Source organism: Egretta garzetta, unplaced genomic scaffold (genome assembly GCF_000687185.1).
Source record: "Egretta garzetta isolate BGI_Z169 unplaced genomic scaffold, ASM68718v1 scaffold202, whole genome shotgun sequence".
Taxonomy (NCBI): Eukaryota; Metazoa; Chordata; class Aves; order Pelecaniformes; family Ardeidae; genus Egretta; species Egretta garzetta.
The window spans coordinates 1593763-1599984 of record NW_009258891.1 but is presented as its reverse complement, the minus strand read 5'-3'; positions in this window follow the sequence as shown (position 1 = coordinate 1599984).

Sequence of the window (6222 nt, the reverse complement as noted above, 5' to 3'; positions counted from 1 at the left end):
GACGGAGAAGGGGAAACTCTCCTCGGCACCTTCGGGGCCCATATGTGAAACTGGTTTAAACCAGATTATCAGAGACCCTTGAGTACAAAAAAGGATCTGGTTTGTCTAGCAGCCAAGTACTGCCCAATATAAATATTAGCAGCTTTTGTGAGAGCTTGAGCTCTCCCTTCATAGTAGTTGGCGGCATGGTGACATCCACTTGTGTAGGGATGTCTCTCAAGGTTATCCCTCAATGCTGATAGATCCCTTGCCTGACAGCAGACATCGATGGGTATTAAGTGATGTTTTTCTGCATGCCTTTAATATTTAGATATGTATAGTCAGCTTAAGCAATAACTTTTGTATCCTCTATGAACTATGTGTAGTAAATAATAGATAATTTACCACCAATCCGTCTGTACTTACTAAATACTTTAGATACTACTATGGTAGGTCTGTTTCAGTGATCTCTGACAGTGACCCAGATGGGACACTGCAGGTTTCTGACCTGGTGAGTGTGGCTACCTCATATGACACAGCCAGCATGGGGTGAGTTCACCCAATTGTCGTTGCAGGATTTGCCTTCATCTGGAAGTTACTAAAACCAGAAGCAGTATAAGTCATGGGGTTTTCAATAGGTAGGGGAAAATGGGGTTTGCCACTGGCAGAAATTCTGGAAAACTGGAAGAAAATCAATGGTACATCAGAAGTCAGTGAAGCTTGAACTATAATTCTCTCTGTGTCAGGATGAGCGTGCAGCTGAAAGTTGGGAGGGGACGCCCTCTGGGCTTCTGGAAGGTTCATTTGGTATGAGCAAGCTGATCTTCCTGTGTCAACATTTGGAGGATTGGAAACCCAGCAAATGAATTATTGGTTTGTCTGGAATAATTGGGCTTGTAAATGACCAGGGGGATATGAGGATTTGGCTAAGGTAAGACAGATGCTAGCGCAATACAATTCTAGGAGACTTCGAGTCTAAATTCTACCCCTGCTCTGCTTCAGTTTTCTCCTGCTACTGCTCAGACCCCTACACTGTACCCACCACCTCCTCCTGAAACTCACACTCCTGCTGTGCAAGCTCCTATGATTGGGTGTCCTGGTTTCAGCTGGGACAGGGTTAATTTTTTTCCTAGTAGCTGGTATGGTGCTGTGGTTTTGATTTAGTACTAGAAGAATGTTGATAACTCACTGATGTTTTGGTTGTTGCTGGGTAGTGTTTAGACTGGCCAAGGACTTCTCAGCTCTGCCAGGGGCACGAGGAGCTGGGAGGGGACGCAGCCAGGACTACTGACCCCAACTGACCAAAGGGCTAATCCATACCATATGATGTCATGCTCAGTATATAAACTGGGGGAAGAAGAAAGAAGAGGGGGACATTTGGAGTGATGCCATCTGTCTTCCTAAGTCACCGTTACGCGTGATGGAGCCCTGCTTTCCTGGGGATGGCTGAGCATCCATCTGCCCATGGGAAGTGGTGAATGAATTCCTTGCTTTGCTTTGCTTGCGTACGTGGCTTTTGCTTTCCCTATTAAACTGCCTTTATCTCAACACATGAGTTTTCTCACTTTTACTCCTCTGATTCTCTCCCCCATCCCATTGTGGGGGGAGTGAGCGAGCAGCTGCATCGTGCTGAGTTGCCAGACAGGGTTAAACCACAATGTTGGGACATGATGGCTAGTCTGGCTGCAGAGAATGGCTGTGGCAGCAGGACAGCAACTACCCCCTCCAATATTACACACCTGTGTTTATTGACCGTGGGCTCCAAGAGATTTGACTCAATGGGCACAAAAGATGCCCCAATACAAGAGGATCCAGAAAAGGCTGCACGTCTATCCTCTGCAATGATAGAGGAACATCACCCCTGTTGGAGGGATGTTCAAGTGCTGTTGCAGCAAATATTTCTTTTATGAGATAGAAATCAGATATTAGAAAAAGATAGAGGATTAGCAAGTTGCGATGGAAACAGACAGCATAGGCCAAGTGCAGACCCTGACTGGAATTATAACAATGCAAATGACTGAGCTGCATGTGAAGCAGCTTGTCATAATCTGGTCCTGGCAATAAAGGCAGCAGGACAAAGGAGCGTTGACTCAGAAAGAATTCAGGAAGTGAGGCAAAGATCAGATGAATGCTCAAGCATTATTGTGATATGGAGGAATGACTCAAGATGACTGTGGTACTTCTGCTTCCTTCTTTCCAGTACCATGCACGGACCAGAAGAAAAGAAGAAAATACAAGCAAGTCCTTTTTGCTAACACTGTACTGGTTTGGGCTGGAATAGTGTTAAGTTTCTTCATAGTAGCTTGTAAGGGGCTGTGTTTTGGATTTGTGCTGAAGACAGCATTGATAACACACTCATGTTTCAGCTATTGCTGAGCAGCGCTTACACAGCATCAAGGCCTTTTCTGCTCCTCACTGTGCCCTGCAGTGCGTGGGCAGGGGACGTACAAGGTGTTGGGAGGGGAGAGACCTGGGGTGGCTGACCCTAGCCGACCAGAGGGGTACCCCACACCATGTGACATCATGCTCAGCCATAACACTGAGGGGTGGAGGTTGGGGGAGGGGGGGTGCTGCCCTTGCTTGAGGACTGTCTGGGCATTGGTCAGTTGGTGGTGAGTGATTGTTTTCTTTTGCATTGCTTGTTTTTCTTAGCTTTTATTTTACTCCCTCTTCGTTTTTTTTCTTCCTACAATTGTGATTTGTTTTATTATTATTATTATTATTATTAAACTGCTTTTATCTTGACCCTCCTCCTCACCAGCTATGTGAAAAATATATCAAGTGCTATTTTGCTAGACTTCCTCTCATTCTACATCTTTCATATTCCTTCATAGTGCCAAGCTCCACTATCTTCTTCCCCTACAGATCCCACCAAGCCCATTCCCATGGCTGTAGTTTTCCTAAAGAGTACATAGGTTTTATGCATTCATTAACCATCATGGTTTAGATTATATTTGGCTATTAATGATCGTTTTGGGGTCATTTTTGTATATTAAAGGTGGTCTGTATGATCTGGTCTGTATCTACATATGTGATTCTGTCATGAAAAGAATGAGCAAATTCGGTTAAGAGTCTGTAGCATTAAATTATCCCAGGTCTGTAGACTTCTCTAAGCTGGAGAAGATGCAACCAATGTCCACAGAAAAGAACATGGTCATCCACTGAAGAGACATGCTAGGTGATAATGACAAGTATCTGAGGGACCAAGCTCTGATCATGTGTAGTTGTCAGAGTGCTGTTCCCTGCACCACCAATAGAGAAACACAAGAACTCAGAGTGCTTCATCCATTTTTCATCCATTTCAAGACATTTCTGTTCTGTAGTTTTTCCAAGGCCATGTCCATACGTGTAGGTAGGTTGTTCTAAGAGTGGCCAATTATTTTCACAAAAAAAATTCCATTTCATTTCTTTCAGGTGGGATTCAAGAAATTCCTTCCACTCCTCCTTTCTTGTAGTGTTGACCAGGATGCTGCATACAAAAAGACTTGTTTTGTCACTTTAATAGGTGATTTGGGCAGATGGCTGTGTTCTTGGGTCTGGGTGCTCAGCCAAGAAGTATCTGCAGTTCTTGTTGCTGTTGTTTCTCTCTAGAAATCCTCTAGTAGTGGATACATTTGCTGTTAGCTGTTAAGTGCTGCCAGTGCTTCTGTGGCAAATTATTCTTTAACTACTAGTTATCATTCACTGGGTCATTTTTAAAGAGCTTCACTCCACGCATCTGGCTTTGAAAGTGAGTCAGTCTTTCTAAGTCTTCTTTTCTTCAGTTGCTAGGGTTTGAAAATGGGATTCTTGTTTTATGTGTGTGTGTGATTGTTTCCCATGCAGTTACCGGCTTGCTTTCAGCATTACAGATAGTAGTAGCAACCCTGGGACACTTTTACCAGTAATGTGAGCTCTTGCTTTCTTGTTACCGCCTACAGAAATCCATAGTTTATCAAAAACATTTTGCACACCTCTTCTAAGGGTTTTTTTCTGGTGGTGCCATGTGAGTGTTTTAAGTATGTACTTAGTAAGTCTCCAGATCTGTAATAAGCTTGGAAGCTGAACAACTCCGAAGTGACTGTCCTTTGCAGTGTGGTAAAGTAAGCTGTGGCATGTACAGGCTAGTAGGTGTAACTATTCTCTAACAGCCCTTCTGATGTTAATGTCCAGGCCTTGGTTGAATGTACCCTTCATGCCTGCATGGTCTACGAGGTAGGAGTCTTGCAGGTGTGTAGATGCAAATATTAGAGAGCCAAGACTCAAGTTCTATAGAATCATAGAAAAGTCTGTGTTGGAAAGGAGCAGAGAAGATCGTCTGTTCCAACCTCTTGCTGAAAGCAGGGTCTTAGATTAGGCTACCCAGGGCCCTGTGAAGCCAAGCCTTGAGGAATTCCAGCAAAGCACATTCCTACACTTCTCAGAACAACGTATTCCAATGTTTATTTGTTCCCACAGTGCAGAATTTTTTCTTATATCCATTGCCTCTTGTCCTATCACCATGCACTATGGTGAAGTATTGTAATTAGGTTCCCCCTGCACTTTCTTCTCTCTAGACTGAATAAACCTAATTTCTTCATCCTTTTATCATAAGTGCTACAGTGCTCTAATTGTCTCGGTGGCCCTCTGCTGGACCTTCCTGTACTATTCGTGGTTTGTCTTTTGCTTCTGTGCTGCTTCTTGACACAGAGACTTGGGCACTGACCTTCCTTTGGTGAAGTCCGAGACAAAGAAGGCTTTGAATATTTCAGCCTTTTCCGTGTGATTTGTAACTAACACCTCCAGTAAATGTTGCTACTCGTGGCAGCTCTAAGATTACAAAGAGCAACCACTAATTAATCAGCTAGTATAATTAGAAGGGAAATGACTATGCTGTGATGACTGAAAAGTAGGTTGTGAAGTATTCTATTAAATATATAGAGATGAGAATATATATGCTGAGAATACAAATTTAAATTTTATACCTGGTCTGGAACAGAATCAACAGGTTCAAGGCAGTGCGTGGCACCCATCCATACCCTGCGTTTACTGTGTGCATGTGGATCACTCACTCTTTCTGCCTACCTGTCAGTCTCTGCCTAGTTGGGGAGATTGGACACACCGAGGATTTTGATCTTTCAAAAGTGATCTGGCTTTGAAAGTGAGAAGAGAGAAAGAGGGAAAAGCAGATCATGCACATTTGGGAGCTGCAATGTTGTTAGCAGTTTTCCCCAAGGAGACAGGCCATGTGTTCTAGAAATCCTACTGCCGTCTGCCTTGATGGTGTTCATACACAAGTGTCCTCCAGGGAGACGATCACAACATGACATCTGTGGAAATAAATACTTCTGTAAGTCTCCAACCAGAATAGATGGCTGCTGTGAAGAAAGTGGTGGTGGTCTGGCTCTGAGGTTTAAAATTATGTTCACTTTTCTTCCCAGTATATGGCATTTCTTCTTTTGGGGAGCAGAGACATTATTTACTGCAGACAGAATCCTCATCATGTTGAATATCACTTTGGCATCTTTTATTTCTTTATTGCAGATCAGTATGTTGATGAAGAAATGCTATTTGATATCCTCAACATATTGAAACAGTCGACTTAGCCATTGCTGCTTGGGTGGGAACGACCTTGGTCAGTGGGCATGCTGGTGATGGACCTCAGGGTGGGTAGGCAAAGAAGGGAGAATCCCTCTGATAGAGCATGAAGATTTACCCTATACAGGCAGTGGAACTGAGAGAACCATTATCTGACCAAATGTAAGAGTCCTGGTAGGAATGAGAGCAATCAGACCCTGGGCTCCCCCACAGCCCTGATTAGATGTCTGTTGATCACAACAGGACTTTAAACACTCTAGTACAGGTGCAGACACCCACAAGTAAGTGAAATGAAGCTTGCCTTCTGCATCTCTCTCAGGTGAGTGTCTACTTCAGTAAATTATTTACTTTTTTTAAAATTTACTTATTTACTTACTTATTTACTTATTTAGGGTTTTTTTACTATTTTTACATATATAAACTGTTTCTCTGAGGCTAATTCTGTAATTGAGAGAGATAGAAGTGCCTCTGGAAAACTGGCGACTGGCATAAACGTACAGAAGGAAAGGTGTTGTTTAAAGTCAGAATGATCCTTTTGACTGTAATTGTCACAGAGGCTTCACCCTTCTGGAATGCCTCAGGTGACTTCCTCTGTGCAGTCTTTCCCATGAATCGTTAGCAGCAGCGAAGAGATAATTACGAAGCTAGTGCTTTTGGTATTACTGCAAATATGTAACGGCTATTTAG